At 39.9% G+C, this 24,070-nt stretch overlaps 1 pseudogene; it reads right to left on the bottom strand.

Annotated features, from left to right (window-relative positions):
• Nucleotides 1-22,117, bottom strand: part of LOC125394616 (radial spoke head protein 4 homolog A-like) — a 30,920-nt pseudogene extending 8,803 nt beyond the window's left edge.
• Nucleotides 22,118-24,070: the final 1,953 nt, after the last annotated feature.

Here is a 24,070-nt window from a genome sequence, read left to right as displayed (position 1 = left end):
CAAGGGCAGTCAAAATCATAATTGAGAAAGCCATAGAGACAACTGACCTCAGCAAGTGGGAACTCAGGGACTCTGGACTGATAGCTAGGGAACCTGCATGGACCCAAAATAAGCGTTCTGAATATGGGTGGCAGTTACCAGGCTTGATCTGTTGAGGGGAACCTCAGGCAGTGTGACCAGGACTCATTCTCGGTAAATGAACTGGCTTTTTGTAGCCCATTCCCTATGATGGGATGCCTTATACAGGGGTCCTGCCTCAAGTTGTTATACCAGAGTTTGTTGACTCTCTGAGGGAGGTTCTTCCTCCTCTCAGGAGAAGATAGGAGGTAGAATGAGGGAAGGGAGGGGGCCGAAGAAGGGGAGGGAGGAAAAACTGGACCTGATATGCAAAATAAAATAAAATTTTCAAAATATAAAATGATAAAACAGCAGCTTGATATAAAAAAATCAATGGAGTTCTTTCTATTTTGTTTTTTGAGACAAGGTTTCTCTGTGCAACAGTCCTGGTTATCATGGAAGTAGCTTTATAGACAAGACTGGCCTGGAACTCCCTGAGATCTGCCTTCCTCTGCCTCCCAAATGCTGCGATTAAAGGCATGAGCCATCACTACCCATCTCAAGAGTGTTTTATGAGTGTCGTGAGCCAATATATGTGTAAGGATGTATATATAGTGCACACATATACATACATATCTTATGTGTAAATACAGCAAATGTAATGATATGTACAAATGTTTTTGCAATGGAGACTTTACTAACAGAGAAGAAGTATGTATATCCAGGGGGAATAGTTTTATCATCAAAGGAAAGACAATTCATGACTATGGCATACACCTAGTAAGAGTTTCAAGCAAAACAGAATAGGAAGAAACAAAAAAGAAACAAATACAAGTCTGCTAGAGACCACACATAATGTTGTACTATAGCTGTGCTATGTTTTTGTGGTATACAGAATGCAAGAGAAGAGTGATGCCACCATTTCCTGTTGGTTTCAGCCCACCCACGTGTCCTCTCTGCATCAGTCCTTCAGCTGCTCTGAAAGCATTAGATTAACCAAAAGTCTTCTTTACTCCCACCCTACAGAACCCAGAAGGGAGAAGGGATGAGACCTAGCTCTCTGTCCCCCTTTTAGGGTTTCCAACAGTTGCATGTTTACCACATGTGTGTAATGTATAGTTTAGGAGTTCTCATTAACCATTTGTAAAGTTACCTAAATCTTCAGACATTGGTGTCAAAGGAGGAGGCCCCACTTCCTGTTCTATGTAGTCAGGCTCTTCTCCTTTGTCTTCTTTCTCTTCATCTTCTCTTTCCTCTTTCTCATTCTTTTGTGCAGGATTGAACCAAGTACAATGACCCTGGAGATGAACATCGAAAGGTTTAACAAATTAATGAAACCTTATAACTGTCGAAATATCCTTAATATATTGAGACTTTGTGCTTGGTAATTATCAAGACAAGAATTCACTGTGTAGAAAACTTGCCCAACTATTCTGATACAGGGTCACATTCTATGATTCTCCTATGTAGAGTAAATAATAAAAAGCCAGACAGAGATACTGGGGTTCAACCCCAAAACCAGAAAAGCAATGTAGCGATGTCACTAGAAAAGACTTACCTCTACAAGACTGGGTGACCACAGACTAAGCAGACAGAGCGTTCTCCTCCATTCTATATTCCATCTAGTGCTGGGATTAAGGACACATGACTCCCTAAAACTGGGATAAAAGTGAAAGCCACCACCACTTGGATTTGCTTTTGAATTGATCTTGCATAGGTCAGGGTGGTCTTGACTTCACAGAGATCCATCTGACTCTGTCTCCCAAATCCTGGGATTATAGGTGTATTTCTCCATTGCCTGACCTCTAGTGGCTTTAGCTTTGCCTCTAGTCTTCAGACAAGATTTATTTATCAAAATACAGATAATATACCACTACACTCCTACTTCAGTTTTCCCAGTGCTAGACTCGCTGACACATGCCTCCACACTGAGCTTCCTCTTTCTGTATGTTTTTACCATGTGTTATTTCCATCTGGGTTACTTCAGGAAAAACAGCAAACTTGTACTAGTCATTTCAATAATTTTACATTTCTTGGAATTACAGAACTTGAAGGTCTATACATTCTTTAAAATGGTAGTAATACATTTGACTACTTTGCATACTTTATATAAATAAAATAAATGATGACTTTAAAAAGAATACTTTTCTTATTTTTTGAAATGTTCAAATTATATTGATATGTTATTTTAGATCAGAAATCATCAGAAAGATTTCATTTAACATTTTTAATTCAGTCATAAAAGCCAGGCATGATGGCACACACATTTAATTCCAGCATTCAAGAGGCACAGGCAGGCACATCTCTGAGAGTTCAAGGCTGGCTTGTAATACAAATCAAGTCCCAGGTTAGTCAGGCATATATAATTAGACCCTGTCTCAAAAATAAAACTCCATCATTATAATTTTCTCTTTTTAAAAGAGAGGGGGAGAGGGAGAGAAAGAGAGACAGACACACACACACACACACACACACACACACACACACAGAGAGAGAGAGAGAGAGAGAGAGAGAGAGAGAGAGAGAGAGATCGCTACACATGTGCAGGTGTCCCCAGACATCAGAAGAAGATATCAGATATCCTAGACCTGGAGTTGCAGCACATTGTGTGCTGTCTGGCAAGGATACTGGAAACAAAACTCAAGTCTTTTGGAAGAGCAGCAAACTCTTATGTCCAGTTTCTGTATTTCCTTATTTGTTGAATATTCCTTAACTATAAACAGTTGTAAGACATTGCCACAATATCCCTGGTGACATGGTTTATACATATCTGAACTTCACTGTACATTTGTTTTTTTTTATTGTGACAAGGTTTCTATGTGTATTCCTGACTGTCCTGAAACTAACTCTGTAGACAAGGCTGGCTACAAACTCAGAAATCCATTTGCCTCTGCCTCCTGAGTGCTGGGATTGCAGGTGTGTACCTCCATCACCCGGACATAGTACTTTTTAATAATTTTTTTATTAGCATAATTGTAACTTGTGAGTAACTGAACAAAAGAATTTTTCATTGTAATGCTTACATACAAGTATATAATGTACTTTCATATTCAGTTCTCATTAGTTTTTAGTGTATTCCCTTCCAAAACTAATTATTATTAAAAACAAAATGTCAAGTGTGATAAGACTGGGGTTCTAATTACTGAGGCAATAATCCTTATCTAGAGTCCCCAGAAGAACCTATCATCTGTATGGAAGAGAAGAATTTCTACCCGTGATGGAACAGCGCAGCAGGTGTTTCACAGGCTGGGCTCTGGGTCCTTTGTCTCACACCTCACTCTATAACGAATCAACTGAGGTTGCTTTTCTACCTCTTCTACCCTGTCTGCCTCAACCCTTCATTGTACGAAAGTAGTCCTGTAACCTTTCATGGGGTTTTGGTGATGATCAAATTCTGTGTATTTAAATATGTAATCCAATATATGTAGTGTTCCTGACACAGAGTCCGTATATAACCACTGTTCAAAAATGTTTTTCATGTCTGTAGTAATCATTTAGAGTTTTTGACATTAAAGCTTCATGCAGAAGAAAAGAACTGTTGACAAAATAAGTGCACATTAATAGTTAAAATATAACAGATCATTTCAGTACACATGTCAATCTAAATCTATGTACTACCCAAAGAATCCTACCTGAGGAAGAATGTTCTGCACATGATGAACCCAACTGGATAGAGATTCCACCAGGTCAATCACTTGGATGCCTTCAAAATCAGGGTTTTCCTCATAGCTGTCTTGACCACCTTCCACCTCCCCCCATCCCCCTCCCCTCCCCCTCCCCGTCCTCCTCCCCCTCCCCCTCTTCCTCTTCCTCTTCCTCTTCCACTTCCTCTTCCTCTTCCTCTTCCTCTTCCTCTTCCTCTTCCTCTTCCTCTTCTTCTTCTTCTTCTTCTTCTTCTTCTTCTTCTTCTGCTTCATCTTCTTCCTCTTCACCAAACTGATAAAATCCTAGAGGGCTGACATGGGTCCCTGCTGAAATGTGGGCAATTTGTGCTCTTAAGTAATTGCTTTCATTCCCTGGGAAGGGCAGACAGCTAATGATGGCCGCATCTAGTCGCCCAGTGAAAAATTTCTTGATATTTCTTGCGGTAACAATTTGTGTAGGTGTAACTGGTGGTAACGTCACCCACAGCCTTCTGGGCTCATTGCAAATACAATAGATGTACTTGTTAGTACCTGTTCTGGTTTTGTTCTTAGGTATCGCCTGTGGGACATGATACATGGACTTGGTAATTGATCTAATTTATCTTTCTGGCCTTCATTGGCTTTACTTACTACATCATCTCTCTCTTCAGCTACTCCTTCCTATTCCACCTTCTCTTCACCTTCTCCATCACAAAATTCTACTTCAACATCAATATAATTAATTTCTAGACCCATGATCTTGCCTCAAAAGCAGCATCTTTGAATTGGGTATATTTCAGGAAGTTGCTTGAGGGCAAGAAACACATGATAAGTCTCATCTGTCCCCAAACCAGCATCAGCTTTGTTCAAAATAGTAAGTTGACTCCATCATATTGGGCAGAAAGCGTTCTGCCTAGGAAAATACACATCCATGGTTAAAATTTTATTTATAAGAGCAATGTTTGCCTCTTTTCTATGTCTTGACACTATCTCTACTTTTTCCACCTCTCTTTCTTTGAATATACAAACCAAAATGTGTGATTCCCTAAATTTTCATTCTTGCCTCACATTTAAAACTTCTTAGAGCAGTTGTGTGCTATACTCATTGATATGGTGATAGTTACTTTGCTTTATGTGACTTTTATAAAGAACTTAATGGCTACTTGTGTTAGAAATTCAAATCAGGCATTAAGGTTCACATCATTAATCCTAGCACTCAGAAGGCAGTGGCAGGTAGACATTTTTCAGTTTGAGGCCAACATACATACATAGCAAATTTCAGTCCAGTCACAGCTACCTAGTGAGGCTCTATTTGAAAAAAATTCAACATTATTTTTCATATAAAATGAATTAATAATGCAAAAATAAGATATAGTCTAACAGACATATATTTATATACATTTATGTTGTCACTAAGCTATGTATTAAATGTATGGTTTTACATGTATGTCAGGTAAATAACATGAGCATTCTATATAGGAACATATGTAATATAATGGAAAAGATTAAAAAGGTAAGCTTTTTGAAGTGCTTGGACTGAGCTACACTTTAAGTAATACACATGTGTATTTATGTAATATGTAATTTATGTACATTTGTGCTTTATGTAAAGCACAAATGTAAGTGCTTGACAGTATATATAGTAAATAATAACATTTGAAGTAATGAAGGTAAACATTATTCCATAAATAAATACAGGGAAAGGAACACAGGGTTCTAAGTGGACACTAGAACAGCTATGGTTAGAAGACCAAAGGTAAGTGCAAAAGAACCTTAGCAGAGGTGGGATGCTTACCAGACAGTCTCAACTCACAGGACAGAGCAGTTATGGGCACTCATCATTCTCACAAATGAATTGCTGGTGTTTATAGTTTCCCATTGTGGAATCAAAAAATATAAAGACTTTGAAGAAGGCTGTTTGTTTAGTTTTGGTTGAGAAAGATCTTAGTGTGTATGTAGCCCTGGCTGTCCTGGAACTCACTCTGAAGTCCAGTTTGGTCTTGAGATAACAAAGATCTGTCTGTCTTTGCCTCTGAGTACAGGAATTAAAAGCCACCTGGTTTGACTAACATAATGTCTTTTAAAATCCTCACCTGTGACATAGACTATAAAATTCATTCACTGTCATGTAGAGTGTGACTTGCTCTTGGTCCTGCTCACTTAACTACAATGTCAGAGATTCAGCAGCACAACTATGGAGGTCAAAGGACAACTTTCTGGAGTTGGTTCTGTCCTTAAGCATGTAGGCTCCCGAGGTGAACTCAGGTAGCTCTTTAGGCATGACAGTAGAAGCCTTTACCCCCTTTCTGGCACCCGATGTGAAGCTGTACTCTTCATTCCATAATTCAGCTCCAATATTTCATGGTTGCCATCCTGACCCTGTATTAGGAAGATGCTGGGTCAAGGGTTGTCACACTTCAGACCCAAAACAGCTGTGTGTCTTCTCACTCACGTCCTGTATCTGGGTGTAGATCCTGATCTAGTGAAGTTGCCTAAGACAGCTAGGGTCTCCGTTCCTGGATTGAACACTGACATTTCTTTATAAAGGTATCCCTGTTAATGTCTGTCATATGCTTTATTCCCACATACTGAATGTTCCCACAGTTCTCATGGCTGTATTTGACCCATACTCCAATGCCACTGTGCAAAACAGCCTGGCATTAGCTCCTTTCTCCTATTACAGGTCCCTTCTGTCCAAGAACCTTTGGTCCCATTCCATCAGGATGTGTTTCTTCCCAAAATATGCTACACCAAGGCAGTGTGGGTGCAGCCAAACCATTGATTCTTTTGACTTTTCCTGAAGGATTCTATTTTGAAAGTAGTTTATTTGAAACATACTTTGAATAGATTGTTGCTACTAGAACATGAAAGCTCAGAAGTTATATATAAAATTTTAAGTATTTAAAAATTTAGGGGAAAGGATATAGGATACTATTTTGAAGTATTTGAAATTCAAATTTTGGTGAGGTTCCACATTTTACTTCAAACTATGTATTTTATGCTTTCTGTTATCCATTTTTTCTCCAAATATTTTCACCAATTTCACTACTGATTTTAAAAAGGATTTTATTCCTAACTCCTTGTACTTTGAACCACGGTTATTATGTTAAACATCCAGAAAATGGAGCTCACCCTAAAAATGAGTACACACTGGAATTGACATTAAAATTACTTTTATGTTTTGAACTTAATTTAAAGGAAAATATGCAACTTGATTTATAGCTTTTTAATTTGAATTTTATTGAGCTCTACGTTTTTCTCTGCTCCCCTCCCTGCCACTTTTCTCTCCCTTTCAACCCTCCACCAAGGACCCCATGATCCCAAATTACTCAGAAGATCTTGTCTTTCTACTTCCCATGTAGATTAGATCTATGTAAGTCTTTCTTAGTGTCCTCATTGTTGTCAAGTTCTCTGGGATTGTGGTTTGTAGGCTAGTTTACTTTGCTTTATGTTTAAAAACCACCTATGAGTGAGTATATTTGATAAATGTCTTTCTGTGTCTGGGTTACTGCTATGGACCGGCTCAGGGGAGCCACTCAGACCGTAAGGAATCAGGGCGAAGGCACAGGGGAGATCAGGATACGGCGAGGAAAGTGACACACAGACACTCTCAATGTTGAGACATGCTGTTACGATTTACTTACTTCAGTGCAGGATTATATATTTTTTACAATCAAAGAATTTGGCAAAGGCATACATCATCAAATCATAAGACAGAAAAGAACAGCATAAAATAATTTACAAAAAGAATCTTTGAAGATGCTTTGACTTGGGCACAAGGACTTCTGCTTTCTCACACTATACAAAACAAACTCTCTCCTCTTGCCTTCAAAGAGATCACTGCCCTTGAGCTAGACCATCTTTATCAGTTTGCAGGTGGCTGGTTGGTTTGAGCTAAGTGACCTTGTGTGCCTGAGTGAGAAAGAAAAAAGGCTACTATCTCCCTGGGAAAGCTTTCTGCTAGGAAAATTCTAATACATAGTCTTGAGTCTTTCTGAAGTTTACTTTATATCACTAACTTCAACTTTCCTCCCTTCTCAATTCTCAGGCTCAGATATTGTCAGTTTAGGCTAGGTCTTTCTCTTCCCACAAGAAAGGTTTCATAGGCCTTCTGTTTACAATTGCACATATTTCTCAGGCAAATGCCTAAAGCTTCTAAGATGTATCCTAGTAAAATTAACTCCTTTTGTTCCATATCATCAAGGAATTGTCCTAATGATGATTCTGGCAATTTCAGAACTGGCTACTTTTTTAAGGCTTTGATTAATAGCGGAGCAGAATTCAAAAATGTCCTTAGCAGTCTTGTTTGTATCTGCAACTGCCTGGAATAGTCTGATCTATTGGTAATCTGCAAGAATCACAAAGAACACACAGACAAAGGAAAAGACACACATATGGCTCCAAGGACAGCCAGGTCGAGTCAATACTAATGGCAACTCAGGTAGCTTTACACCACAACTGGTTGCCAGGGACCCGCCTGGAACACACAGCTCCTGGAAGCACAAATCCCAATCCTGCCGGCAATATTTGCCCATCCAGTCAGCATTTCTGCTACACTGGCGAGACAGCCGTGAATGTAGCAGGTTACCTCACTCAAAATAATATTTTCTAGCTCTATCCATTTTCCTGCAAAATTCAAGATGTTGCTATTTTTTTCTGCTGTGTAGTACTCCATTGCATAAATGTACCACATTTTTCTTATCCATTCTTTGGTTGAGGGGCATTTAAAGCATCACTTGATGGTGGCCCATTTGAAGAAATTTCATTCATCAGGTTGGTCTTGGAGTGAACTTTTTTTAAGCTTAAATGATATAGCCTACCAAACACTCAGTATATATAACTGTGTGTAATTAATATAATTTTAATGCAGATTGATGTTTTGCTAGCATGTATATTTGTTCACCATATGTATGTGTTATATCCATTTGAAATGGAGCTATGCTTGTGAGCCTTCATGTGCCTGCTTGGAACCAAATCCAATCTGAAAGAGTAGCCCGTACTCATAACCATTGAGTACTCTCTTTGGTCTCCCAGCCTCTCTTGTGAGAAAGAATCTCAGTATGATTTCATTGCTGGTCTGGAGCTCACTTAGTAGAGAAGACTGGTCCTCAACTTAAAAAGATTTATCTGTCCCTGCCTCTGTCAAGTGCTGGGACTACAAACATGCTCTACCATTCTCAGCCTGTGTTTACTTACAATTAAGGTTTTATCACTGCAGCAGGTTTGCTCATGGAGCCTTTCCCACAGACACAGAGTGTTTTACACCCATTTCACAACACTACATTTTTTAGGAGTTTCTCATATTTTCACATTTTATAGGGCTTAGGTCTTCTTCTGTTTTCAGGACCTACTTTCTTTATATGAGAGAAAATGATATCTTCATATTTCTTATTGTTGAAATGTCCTGGAACAGATATGCATTTATATCTACTTCTTAAGTGATCCCCAAATAATGAGTGTGTGGTAGTATAAATAAGAATGCTTCCCCATATATTCATCTATTTGAAGGCTTATTCACCAGGGAGTGGAACTCTTTGGAAAGATTAGAAGGACTGGGAGGTGTGGCCTTGTTGGAGTAGGTGTGAGCTTGTCAGAGGAAGTGGGTCACTGGGATGGGCTTTCAGGTCTAGGCTCTCTCTTGGCGTGTGGATCAAGGTATAGCTCACTTTTACTGCTCAAGTGTCATGTGTACTGTCTTTGTTTCTGTCATGATGATAATGAACCACATTCTGAAGCTGAAAGCAAGAACCCAATTAAATGACTTATTTTATGAGTTGCCTTGTTCATGGTGTCTCTTCACAGCAATAGAACAGTGACTATTACTATTACTATCTACTAATATACAAAGAGTGGGTGCCATATTTAATTATGTACCAAATAGTAACTTTCTGGAAAATGGCAGACATCATGTATGACCAAGCTCCCATAAAATGATGAAAGACTTGTGACAGTTCCTGATATAGAAGTCACCATATACATGATAATAGTAAAATAAATTTATTAAAAAAGGCTTGAAGAGATGTAAGAAAATTCTAATTCAACTACTATTTACAGAGCTATAAAAACAGTGAGTGTGCTCATAAGCACCCTTGTTCATCTCTGAGATTTCAGTGTTCATTTGTATCATTGAGAAATTTGGCAGTCACAGCTATTTACAGATTTATAAGATGGTGTGTTGATGAGGCAAGTCCCACCCATCCCTGACATTCCAGCGCTAATTAATTATGTTAAGATAGTTGGTTACCACTTACAATTTACTCCTCCAGTTCTGGATCAGCTCCCTCCAATCGGCCATGGAGCAAAAGAACCTTTTGATTTCTGCTCTTTCATTTGCTGGAATCATCTCATTTTTATTGTGCAATATATCTAACTTTTTATTAAAAATTGCCATTTTCACATCTTAGCTTATATGTTCTTTTTTAAAATTTTTCTATTGATATTTTTTGAGATATACATTTTTTTCTGCTATCCTCCCTGACTCTGCCCCCTCACCATAAATCCTCCCCAAGGTCTCCATGCTCCCAATTTACTCAGGAGATCTTGTCATTTTCTACTTTCCACTTAGATTAGATCTATGTAAGTCTGTCTTAGTATCCTCATTTCTATCTCAGTTCTCTGGAATTGTGGTTTGTAGACTGGTTTTCTTTGTTTTATATTTTTAAACCAACTATGAGTGAGTACATATAATAATTGTCTTTTTGTATCTGGGTTACCTCATTCAAAATAATGTTTTCTAGCTCCATCCATTTGCCTGCAGAATTCAAGGTGTCATTATTTTTTTCTGATGTGTAGTACTCCATGTGTACCACATTTTTCTTATCCATTCTTTGGTTGAGGAGCATTTAGGTTCTTTTTGGGTTCTGTTTTTTTGTTTTGTTTTGTTTTTGTTTTTATTATTTCTAGTTTCATTTCTCTAAGGTCTGACACACTATGTGAAATTGCTTTGGTTCTTTTGCACTTGGTAATACTTCATTTGTGGCCTATAGTATAATCTATTTTAAGAAGGTTCCTTGGGTTTCTGAGAAGGTGTATTCTGTGTTTGGTGGATACTCTGTTCACCTCTATGTTTTCTTTGTTAGTGTTTGGTTTGAAAGGCCTATCTGGAGATGAGAGCAGGGTATGAAATTATTATTGTATATAGAGCTGTCTAACCCATCATCTCTATTAGTGTTTTTTTTAATGAAACTTGAAGCCCCAATGTACAATCATTAGATCTTCTTGATGAGTTCTTCCTTCTGTTAATATATGGTGACTTTGTGTTCTAGTTTAATTTCTTTTTCTCAAAGTTTATTAAAATACAAAAGTCTCCATTTCCGCCCCTCCTCCCAACCCCCTCCCACTCCCCCCACTCCCTCCCCTCCTCCCTCTCCATCCTCAAGAGCAGTCAGGGTCTCCCGCCCTGTGGGTAGTTCAAGCTCCTCCCCCCTCCCTCCAGGTCCAGGAAGGTGAGCATCCAAACAGACTGGTTCCCAGAAATCCAGTATATGCAGAGGAAACAAGTCCCAGTGTCATTGTCAATGACTTTTCAGAAAGACTCCGGGCCAGCCACATTCAGAGAATCTGGTTGGATCACGTGCTCTCTCAGTCCCAGTCAGCTGGCCTTGGTGAACTCTCATTAGATCAGTCCCCTTGTATCAGTGGGTGAGCGCACCCCTTGCGGCCCTGATTTCCTTTTTCATGTTCTTCCTCCTTTATACCCAAGAGATGCCCTATCATACTACAAAAGTATTTGTTCAACCATGTTCATAGCTGCACTATTTGTAATAGCCAGAACATGGAAACAACCTCCCCTCCTCACTTTTCTCTCCCCATGTTCTCTTACCCACACCCCACCCATACCCCAAGATTCCAATTTTTGCCTGGCAACCTAGTCTACTTCCAATATCCACAAGGAAAACTATATGGAGTCTTCCTTTTGGTTAGCTTAGATAAAGGTTTGTCTGTTTTGTTGATTTTCTTGATGAACCACCTCTTTGTCTCATTGATTCTTTATATTGTTTTCTTTGTTTCTATTTGAATGATTTCAACTCTCAATTTGATCATTTCTTACTGTCTGGTTCTCTTAGGTGAGTTTGCTTCTTTTTGTTCTAAAGTTTCAAATGTTCTATTAATTCACAAGTGTGAGATTTTTCCAGATTCTTTTTTAATTTTTATTTATTTATTTATTAAAAATTTCCACCTCCTTCCCTCCTTCCATTTCCCTCCCACTCCCCCACTCCCACTCCTCCTTCCCTCTCCAGTCCTAAGAGAAGTCAGGGTGTGCCCTGCACTGTAGGAAGTCCATGGCTCTCCCGACTTCATCCAGGTCTAGGATGATCTGCATCCAAAAAGACTAGGCTCCCAAAAACCCAGTACATGTGGTAGAATCAAAATCCAGTATCATTATCATTGACTTCTCAGTCAGCCCTCATTGTCAGCCACATTCACAGAGACCGGTCTGACCACATGCTCATTCAGTCCCAGTCCAGCTAGCCTTGGTGAGCTCCCATTAGATCAGTCACACTGTCTCAGTGGGTGGGTGCACCTCTCGTGATCCTGACTGCCTTGTTCATATTCTCCCTCCTTCTGCTCTTCATCTGGACCTTAGGAGCTCAGTCCATTGCTCCAATATGGGTCTCTGTCTCTATTTGCATCCATCGCCAGAAAAAGGTTCTATGGTGATATGTAAGATATAGGAGAAGGCCAGTTCAGGCACCCTCTCCTCAGCTGTCCAAGGACCTAGCTGGGGACATCCTCTTGGATACCTGGGAACCCCTGTAGAGCCAAGTCTCCTGCCAACCCTAAAATGGCTCTCTTAGTTAAGGTATCATCTTCCCTGCTCCCATATCCACCCTTCCTCTATCTCAATTATCTCATTTCCCCAAGCTCTCCCCCAATCCTCCCCTTCTTTCTTCTACCCTGCTCCTTACCCAACCCCCACCCCCATGCTCCCAACTTTTGCAAGGCAATCTTGTCTACTTCCAATATCCAGGAGGACAAATATATGTTATTCTTTGGGTTCAACTTCTTATTTAGCTTCCCTAGGATCACAAACTATAGGCTCAATGTTCTTTACTTATGGCTAGAATCCACTAATGAGTGAGTACATACCATATTCCTCTAGTTGGGTCTGTGTTATCTCACTCAGTAAAGTGTTTTCTATTTCCATCCATTTGCATTTTAAATTCTGGATTTCATTGTTTTTACCACTGAGTAAATCTCTAATGTGTATATTTGCCACACTTTCTTTATCTACTCTTCCATTGAGGAGCACCTAGGTTGTTTCCAGGTTCCTGCTATTACAAATGGTGCTGCTATGAATATAGTTGAACAAATGCTTTTGTAGTATGATTGGGCATCTCATGGGTATATTGCCAAGAGATTAATTGCTGGATCCTGAGGTAAGTTGACTCCAAGTTTCCTGAGAAACTTCCACACTGATTTCCAAAGTGATTGCACAAGTTTGCATTCCCACCAGCAATGGATGAGAGTTCCCCTTACTCTACATCCTCTCCAGCATAGATTATCATTGGTATTTTTGATTTTAGCCATTCTGACAGGTGTAAGATTGTAAGCTTCCGCACTTTTCTGTGGACACCCGAACCTTGAAACAGGCACGCGCTTTCCTGACTCGAGCCCATGAGAACGGACGATTGTCCTAAGGTTTTGAACACATGACACACACACAAAGAGACCGGGCTCATCTGCCAAGGAGCAAGTGACAAATGGCAGCTTTATTAAGCATAAGTCGGGTATATATACTGTGGAGCAAAAGGACACCAGGCCCCCATCAGGAACAAGGAAAGAGAAAAGTCAGGGGGCCGCACCCAAGGTCGGAGAGCAGCTGAACAGAGAAAAGAGGAAGCCAGGTGGGCGTGCTCATGCTCAGAGAAAAGCTGACCCGGGAACCTTGCCTGCGGGCGAGAACCTTGCTTGCAGGTGGAATTACCATAACAGTAAAGGGAGAGTTCTCTCTAAGCTACACCCTTGGGCCATAGGTGAAATTAACATAACAGGAGAGGGCAGTTCTATGCTACACCCTCAAGCTGATGCAGTGGAACCAGGAAGCAGAACAGCCCTGCATAGCACCTCGGAAAAATGGGGAACCTGTGTACCTACATAAGATGGTATCTCAATGTTGTTTTGATTTGCATTTCCATGATTGCTAAAGAAGTTGAGAGATGTTGACCAATGGACTTAAATCGAAGACTTGAATATTAATCCACAAACCTATGAACACCTGATTTTCAACAAAGGAGCTAAAATTATACAATGTAAAAAAGAAAGCATCTTTAACGAATGCTGCTGGTACAACTGGATGTCAACCTGTAGAAGAACGAAAATAGATCCATATCTATCACCATACACAGAACTCAAGTACAAATGGATTAAAGACCTCAATATAAATCTGACCACACTGAACCTGATAGAAGAGAAAGTGGGAAGTAGACTGCAACACATGGGTATAGGAGACCACTTCCTATGTATAACCCCAGTAGCACAGACAATTGATGTAGGAGAGTCTTATGCATTTCTGTTGCTTTTATTGGCTAATTAATAAAGAAACTGCTTGGCCTGATAGGTCAGAACATAGGTGGGTGGAGTAGACAGAACAAAATGTTGGGAAGAAGGGAAGTGAGGTAGTTGCCCTGATTCCCCTTCCCGAGACGGACGCTGGCTAGACTCATGCCAGTAAGCCACAACCTCGTGGTGCTACACAGATTATTAGAAATGGGTTAGATCAATATGTAAGAGTTAGCCAATAAGAGGCTACAGATAATGGGCCAAGCAATGTTTAAATGAATACAGTTTCCGTGTAATTATTTAGGATAAAGTTAGCCGAGAGCCAGGTGGTGGGACACAGCCCACCGCTCCTTTTACAGACAATAAGAGAAACAATGAATATATGGGACCTCCTGAAACTTAGAAGCTTCTGTAAAGCAAAGGACACTGTCATTCAGACAAAAGGCAACCTATTAAATGAAAGAACTTCACCAACCATGCATCAGACAAAGGTCTGATCTCCAAAATATATAAAGAACTCAAGAAACTAGATATTAAAATTCTGAATAACCCAATTAAAAATGGGGTACTGAACTGAACAGAGAATTCTCAATAGAAGAAGTTCAAATGGCTAAAAGATACTTGAGGTTGAAGGCATAAGTCACAAACAATCCCACAATAGTTTGGAATTATGATTAATAGAATGGTTATCTATTCAAAGGGGAAAATACTTACAAATTACCGTCCCAGACAACAGCTCTCTGCGTGATCAAGAAAGAAGAAGCAGAGTGTGAAGGCGGAGAGGGAATGGAGGACAGCTGCTGCTTTTTAAAAGAGAGTGAGACCACGCCCCAATGGGCTGGTATCTCAGAGGCTATTGGTAGGAGGAGTGTAAAAAGCTCCCACAGCATGAGGTCATGTCCAGCTTCTTTATGTAGGCATTTAGTGCTATGAACTTTCCTCTTTACACAGCTTTCATTGTGATTTGCTTATATTTTCGATAATGTCAACAGCATCTGTAGGATGCTCATCTAATATCATGGTCAACACATTAGAAAGATGATAACTACCAAACAGAGAAAATTCCAGATAACATATACATCATGAACATTTAAAAATTTTCATGCAAATTCAGTTGGGTTTTAGGAAAGTTAAAAATTTAAAATCTTAAGTGATTTTGAAAAGAAGGTAATTTCTACCACTCCAGATAGAACCTACTCTAGAATTTTATTTAGAAAAGTTTCTAATATGATGTGGATATTTATGTTAGTAGAGGAAAACATAACGGCAAGATATATAATAAACATCAGCTATATTCAAATTTCATTTCTGAAATTAAAATCTCCTAGCTATACACTAATAGTGATGAATATTTTTTACTCTTATATTAATTACTTTTGGTTCTTCATTCTTGCCCTTACCAAATATAATCTGATATAAATTACTGTTAATTCTTTAACAGCTGTGTTCTTCTGCCTTATATATTTTAAAGGATTTCTAATTATGTCTATGCATGTGTATGTGCATGTAGAAGCAGGTGCCCATGTCAGATCTCTTGGATTCTGAGTTGTAGGTACTTTGTGAGCTGCCTAATATTGGTGCTGGAAACCAAACTCTAGTCCTCTGCAAGAACAGTACATGTTTATAACTGCAGACCTATTTCTCTAGCATCTACATCTTATTTTAAGGTTTATTTTATTTAATGCATGTGAGTGTTTTGCTTACATGTATGCGTGTGTATCATTTGCATGCTGGTTACTGAGAAGGTCTGAAATTGTTGGATCCCCTAGAACTGGAATTAATGCATGGTGGTAAGCTGCCATGTGGGTGCCGGCTACCAAATCCTGGTGTCCTGCAGGAGCAACCAGTGCTCTTAGATGCTGAGCCCTCTCTTCACCTCCTACATCATAGTTTTCAAAGCAACAGTTTGCATAAATGTTTTTGGACTCTCAAAAAAAGCATTTCATAGTTGTTATCTGCCCAGTTTCAGGAAAAGACAAATTACCAAATTCTTTACTTTTTTCTCTTGTTTTAAACTATTTTTGTTAGTTCTTGGAGAATTTTATATATGTTTTGATCATATTCTCCTTCCGCTCCAAATGCTTCCTAGAACCACCCTCTCAACCTTGTGTCTTTTTTCCCTTTCATTAAGGCTAATGCATGCTGCCCAAATATTCGTGTATATGTGCCTTTCCCTGGAGTGGTAATTATGACATTCTAATATACTCTGTTTCACAATTAAATTAGCAAAACTTTATTTACCCTCCTAATAATTAATCATATTTTGTTTGTAATTCATATTCTGTATTTTTATGCACCAGATTTACATAATTCTACATAATATTACATAATTAATAAATGTAATTAAAATAATTACATTTAATTACCAGATTACCAGGTGAAGCATTGGCGTTTCACACTTCTATATACTTTTCTCCCGGCACAATACTGATTTTCAGAGTAAGAATAAGTGGATGGATGGTTGGATGAATGAATGGATGGATGGATAGATGGATGGATGAAGGAATAAGGAAATAATGGCAAAGTCTCTAGCCTATGCCTTCTGAGATTTTGTCTCCATATCATCAAAATCTATTGCATTGCCTTCTGTTTTGTCAGAAAAAATTGTCAACTGAAAAAGGATATGGAGACTAAGAACCAGCTTCATGTGATCAAATATTATGACCTCCAAGGGCACCCACATTCATAAGCATACACCCACACATAGATATATAATTAACAATAAATTTTTATGACCTGGAGTTATGTAGTAGTTAAGAGTACTTGTTGTTCTTTGAGAAGACTTGAGTTGTGTTTCCAGTACTCACATGCACCTACCTTGTATTTGAAATATGTAACCTCTATTTATGGCTCTTATTTCCTCATATTTTGGAGGCTGATGATCACTAGAGAGAGGTCAGGTAATCAAAACATAAGTACAAAAATATTTGTAAAATTATAAATGTCACAAAGTACCATGAAATAAAAGAATGCACTACTGCAAGGGAGTTCCGTGGCAACTGAGTTCTGAAGAGTAAGAAACTAACTAGGAAAAGATTAAGGTAAAGAACCTTCTAATCTTGGGGATCACGGTAACTTACTATTTCTTATTACTAGCAAAGAGTAATGAGGAATGAAACAAAATTGAGAATCATGCAAATTAAGATCTCCATGAATTTCTGAGTCAGATCTTTCATATTAAGAAAAAATAACTTAGCCAGGTTGTGGTAGTGCATGTCTTTAATCTCAGCACTAGGGAGACAGGGGCAGGCAGATCTCTGTGAATCTGAGGGTAGCCTAGTCTACAACAGCTACTTCCAGGACAGGCACCAAAGCTACACAGAGAAATCCTGTCTCAAAAAAACAAAGCAAAACAAAACAAAAAGAATGACTTGATCAGACTGTTTCTTTTTCTAAAAATTTATTAACATTTTAAAACATGCACTGTGCAACCAGTGTGTGCCTGATGCCAGAGTGCTCAGAAAGTGGCTTCAGAACCCTTAAAATTGGGGTTACAGAAAGTTGTAAGATGCTGCTTGTTTGTTCTCGAAAGCACACACCCAAAGCAATCACACAAAACAATATTAATTAAATCTCTGCTTTTCCCATTAGCTCTTGGATATTATTGGCTAACTCATACATCTCAGGTTAACCCATTTCTATTAATCTGTGTATCATCACATGGATTGGCTTACCAGCAAGTTTTCGTTCGGGGTCTGTCTCAGGCAGGCTATATTGCTTCACTCAACTCTGCCTCCTTTCTCCTATCACTTAGTATAGTTTTTCCTGCCTAGTTATACTCTGCCCTATCAACAGGCTAAGGCAGTTTCTTTATTTAGTAACCAATAAAACCAACACATATGCAGAAGGACTTCTTATATCAGTTGTGAACTATGAATTGAACCTGGGCTTTCTAAAACATCAGCCTGTACTCTTAAGCACTGACCATCTCTTTAGCACCCATTTGATGTTTTCTAACATTGCTTGAAGACACAAGATTCTCTTATGATTATGCAATTCTGGAAGCAAAAATGTCAAGAAATATACACTAGTCTGAGTTCTCACCTCAAAGCCATAATGAAATGTCAAGAACACACCTGGCAGTTGGCTACCACATGTTTAAAAGAGAGACTGGGGTGTTTTTAAAGTATCCAGGTTTTCTGATCTCCTGCAGAATATAGGATGTCTTTTAGTGCTTACATCAAAGGGCACTTCTAAGAAAACCAAGATGGGTGGTCACCCCAGCATTGGCCTGGGACTGACCATAGAGTCAATCTATGCAAGTCCAGGGATGAGAGCACACTGTCATCATAGGCAGTTATATTTTACAGGCACCCTGGGTAGGTGCTTAGATTTCATGACTTTATACCTCTTTCCAAGTCAAGAGTAAACAAAACAAATGGCAATGAGACCCACAACAAAGAGAAAATATCTGAATGATGTGCCTAGGGTCTTCAAAGACCTAAACAAATCATTAGCAGGGGCCTGGATTTGAGTGCTTGATATAGTTATCTCACCAATTCACTTTCTTTGTCTTTCCTCTCCTCTGTTTGTTAGTTTTTGACATAGGGTCCCACTGTGTTGCCTTAGCTGATCTGAACCTTACTGTGTAGAGTAGGCAAACATATTTGAGAGATCTGCCTGCCACTACCTCTCCACCCAAGTCCTGGGACTAAAGGTCTATTCTACCATACGCAGTAACTTTTCCTTTTCCAAATGCAATCCTTTCCAATTCTTTGTTCTTTTTCTCCAAAACATTTTCACAAATACTCTCCCTTTGCCCCTGCCCTGCCTTGTCAAACTGTCCCTGCCACCACTTCCAGTGATACTTACAGATTTAAACCAGATTTGCTGCTGGTGCTCAGTAGATATGGTCAACTCAATCATACTATGAGCTACTTCATTAGCCTCAAAATACAGATTAGTCTGGATCATAGTTACTGTATTAGTCTTCTTCCTATAAATGGTTGAATTTCAGACCTCTGGGCTTGGGTTTCTTATGGCTGCCATCCCCTGGCCTACACAAGTCATACTGGGGTGGCTGAAACTGAGGAGAAATGCTTTCCTCTGCTTGGCTTCTGTAGAAAGAAGCAGAATATGGTTCCAAGGATCAGAATGAGGTGGTGTTGAGGTGCTAGGAATCCCACTGGAGATCTTCTCTGCCTGTGATGAAGTCACAGGGTCCTGAGTAGATGCAGTCGGGAGGACTGGAGTGAGACTCCAGTGGAAGCAGAGGAGGGAAGGGTAGCACTTCTGGTCCCGTGAGATCTCCCAGAGACAGACTGGCTCTAGACTGGTGGCCCCAAGAGGGGCTCATTGTGCTTTGGGTTTCAGTGTCTGACCTTTGTTCCTATTGGGGGTACTCAGGTGACAGTGGACCAGGATCCTGAGGAGATGCTGCTGCCACTCATTCCCATGGTTTCTCTGTGTCCTCAGGATCTTGGTTTTTTTTCTTCTTGCATCCACGTGTAGTTTTCCATAGGAGTCAAGGAAAAAAATCTGACTATAGGGAGAGTATTGTAATGGAGTGAAGCAATACAGAGCTTTGGTGAAATCTACTAAGTGATCAACATCTGGGTCCTACTGTCTGTGCAGTTGAAGGGTCCTGTTTCCATACCAACCCCAGACTGGCCTTTCTTTGAAAAAAAAATCAAGCATCTCTGTTGCTGTGATTCTAGGGCAGGAACTAAGATGAAACATCTAATTTTGTGATTTGATGAAGTATCTGTCCTTCTTTCTAGCTCAGTCAATCCAAACCAGATCCATTTGGTTTTGTTTTAGAAACCCTAGACCAGCAAGTCTTCAGCATAAAGCACAGATTTGGAGAAACTGTGATCTGGTGCTGGAGAACTTTAAGGGTGTGGCATGTTGATCCAGGCATGGTATGAAGTATGAGGTCTGACCTAGTGAGAAGACTATCATTCTCTGTGTATCTGTCACATTGTGAGAGAAATAAAGACACTGGTGGGGTATTCAGCGCAGCTTGTTGGTAATTTATAGTTAATTTTATCTATGTTATTCTAAAGTAGCCCATTCAAAATCTTTTTACTGATTCTTTGTGGATTTCACATCACACATTCCAATCCTATTCCTCTCCCCTTCTGTCCTTGCAACTGCCACCCCAACATAAAATGAAAGAGAAAAGAAAACACAAAACAAAAGTAAACAAAAGGTCTTGGTGTGGAAGCTGTATGTGAAACAGTGAGTCACACAGTATACACTTTAGTCCATACATCTTTACTTGTAAGTGTTCATTGCAATGCTCATTGGTCTGGTTCAAGGCCTCTGGCTTCTGCTATGCCCTGGATACTGGGCCCTCATTGGGACTCCTCTTGGATATCCCATTGTTGCCTTGTATCATAGAGATCCAATACCTTTGAATCTGCAGGTCTGGTCTCATCACATGCTCCAACAGTTCATAGATTATGTGGATGTTGGGGTGGACCAAGGCATAGCCCAAATTCTAGGCCTGGGTAGTAGCTGGGTTCGTCAGTCTGCCAGCTTTCCCTCATTGTCACTACCAAGGTGAGCACTCTAGTGCTGCCCTGGCTACCTCACCCAAAGCAGCAGATAAAAAGGAGCAGGGCCAGCTCACCTACACCCACACCACTAGGGCTAGCTCTACTATTTTGCCTAAGTGAGGAATGGGGCCTGCTCTCCTGAGTGCTGCCTTTGGGGAGGGACAGGGCCAGCTCTCTCACTCTCATGGGCTCCAGACCAGATCTCCCACCTGCCACAGGTGGCTAAGAGGAGATGCTTTCCCTGACCCTGACACCACATGGCAACAAAGGGGAGTGGGGTCAACTCTCTTGCTCTAACATCCTCAGGACTGGTTCGCTTTAATCCCTGCCAACAGGGTCAGCTTTACTACGATGCCCAGGTGAGGTACAGGGCCCATTCACCTGTGTGCTGCAGCCAGTGAGAGACAGGTCCAGCTCTCCCACTCTTTTGACCCCCAGGCTGGCTTGATTACCTGTCACAGGTGGCAAGGGTAGAGGGAAAAAAGAAGGTTATTTTCCAGAGAAGAATTAATGTTTCTTCGATCATTCCTGTCTCATGCCACTGATCTAAAATACTTTGCTTACTAGGATCTCAAACAATAGAATCTGTGCTTCCAAGTTCTTACTCTTTTAAGGTAATCTTTACAAGGCTACATGGCTAAGAAAGAATTTAAGTAAGTTTTGTTCTAAAAGCAAAAGGGCCCCTGCACAACAAAGCAATAGTAATTTTTCTCAAATGATATATGGTTTTACTAAATAATACCTCGACTATAAAGTAAGAGATAAGTGGAGGATCATAAATCTAAACATAAATTAATATAACAAAATTAGTATCAGTCTTTTCCAGTTACCACATAGTAAAACTATCATCCAGGAGTATTTAATGTATGTTCAGTTCTGCATAGGATGATGGTGTGCCCACACTACCACACAGATTCAGGATTTCATGCTGTTCTTTGACTATAAATATCCATGTAGAAATTTTAACAGGTGATTTTGGCATTGTTAGTGGATTAAAAGTAGACATAGTTTGACTTTTAGTTAGTTGTAAGTTCAAACACTTCTTGAAATGAACTTGTGATCTATATTCATAATTTTATTTATCGTTTACAAAGCTTCAGAATTCTTTTATTTCAGGTGCTGTTTTCCTCCCACCAGTGCCTTGCAGGTTTGTTCAGTCCCACCTGTAAGCCCCTTTCCTACTGTTGTGGGCTAGTCCTCAGCTTGGAGTTCACTGTAAGAGTAGCTCTGGCAGCCTCTGCAGAATCTACAGATGAAGATCAGATGGTAACACCCTGTCACAAACACAAAGAAGCCCACAATCAGGGTGGTAATGGCCTAGCTTTTCCCCATGTGGCTGATGCACTCCGTCAGCAGAAGGTAGCCCGTCACAATGAGAGTAGTGCCAATCAAAAGCTGCAAGGTTGCATAGATGATGGTCTTGCAAGGAATCATAGCGGGGTTTTTGTTTAAGAAGGGAGATCTCATGACACCGGAATCTCTTTAACTTAGAGCTAGTCAGCAGCTCAGGTCCCTCCTGAAGGTTATAGTTCCCTGATTCAGCACTGAAGAGCTTCCAATGTTTACTTTGCACCGGGCATCGCGATATGAACTTGCAGCTAAGATCCCTTTTAAAGTTTGCAGTGTTCGGGTCAGTGCAGGTGAGCCATGTTTTCTTTGCTGGAGATCGCAATGTGAGCTTGCATCTCAGAGCTGTTCCCAAGGTTGTAGTGTTCTGGTTAAGTGCTGGAAGGCCTCCAATGCTTATTTAGTTCCTAAGAACCCAAGTGCTACGTTGGTACAAGTGGTTTATCATCGCTAGAGTGAATGAACTTTACGTGGCTGCCAACCAGAATGTAGGGGCATCTGATAAACCAGATGGTTGCCCGTTAGAGGCATGAGAACAGTTTCCTCAATGTCTGTCTCCTGTCTGCCTCAACCACACACTAAGTGATTCTGAGAAGCTGTCACTTTTGTGTCATTGAATGAATTTTCAAATCTCCAAAATTATAACGACTTAGACAGACAGTATTATTTGGACTGTATTTTGATTATGTTCTTAAGTCATCTTAGTAAATATCCTAATTCTTTAACAATCGAAGGTATTGGATTTAGTTGGTGTGTGAATGTTCAGCTTGACTTCCTATTGCAGGAGGATCTCCTGGTTTCTAACTCTCAAGTCATGCTTTTCAGTCCTTGTGCTTAATATATCAAGGGAGAACAATATATAATATGAAGACTGTGGAAAAACTATTTCAGTAATACTTTTCATAAATGGAGTCTCTCAGACTATGGCTAAGCAATATGGAGAGAATTAGAGCTGTGGCTTTGATGACTGGATCCATCTCATTCCTAAGCTTTCTGAGATTCCTGCCTCATGGCAGAGGTAACTGCTGTAGCCATGTTTATTGCCACAACTCTATGGTGCTTCAAGGTACCTGCAAGCAAGTAAGCTGCAGCAGTGTGCTCACAAACCACACTCAAAGTTCTGTAGCCAGACTGCCTGCCAGAAAGAGTCAGAGTTTGTGCTGGCAGGATGGCCCAGAAAGCCAGCATTTTAGAATGGTGCAAATTTTTTTCTGATACGGCTGAAAACCATAAAGCATGTGGTCAGCTTTTCATCATAACCACTTAAGTGTTTCATGGCAAGACCTCTTAAAAGAGCTGCAAGGTTTTACAACTAAAACTGAGTCAGGAAGCCTCTCTTAAATGAGAAGTGCTTGCCTCTAGCAAGCAGAGCCCACCTGAGAATATGCTGCTATCAATAAGTTATGCTTAACTCTACTCTTTTTTGTCTCAAATTACATCCCATGCTCTCTCTGGCTTTATGTGGATGCACTTGTCCATGTCCGGGGCCAGTTGTTGTCTGAAGTTTACTATCCTGCCTGGTCTCCATAGTCATTAAGTTCCAAAGAAATCACAGAGTTTACGTTAGTTATAAGCTGATTGGCCCAGTATCTCAGGCTTCTTATTAACTCTTACAACTTATATTAGCCCATTATTCTCATCTGTGTTAACCATGTGGTTCAGTACATTATTCATAGGGGCAGTTACATCTTGCTTCTTCTGTGGCTGAGGCAGGACTACAGACTAGGACTTCCTCATCCCAGAATTTCCTGTTCTCCTTCACTCACCTCTGCTTCCTGTCTGGTTGTCCCATCTATACTTCCTGCCTGGCTACTGGCCAAACAGTGTTTATTTAAAATATAATAGACAGAATTCAGATCATTGTCCCACACCACTCTATATACAACTGGCTTAGAAAATTAGATATCTCCCTCATTCCCCACTTCCCTCAATTGTTGAGCCTACTATATGACCGAACATAAATTCAGAACTTCACACAGAAACCTAAGTCAAAAATAGACCTCAGGCTTCCATTCGTTTATAATTTTGCAAAAAAAATGA

The sequence above is a fragment of the Myodes glareolus genome, chromosome 1 (genome assembly GCF_982192425.1).
Source record: "Myodes glareolus chromosome 1, mMyoGla1.1, whole genome shotgun sequence".
Taxonomy (NCBI): Eukaryota; Metazoa; Chordata; class Mammalia; order Rodentia; family Cricetidae; genus Myodes; species Myodes glareolus.
The sequence above is the reverse complement of the archived record's forward strand: the minus strand, read 5'-3'. Positions and strand labels throughout refer to the sequence as shown.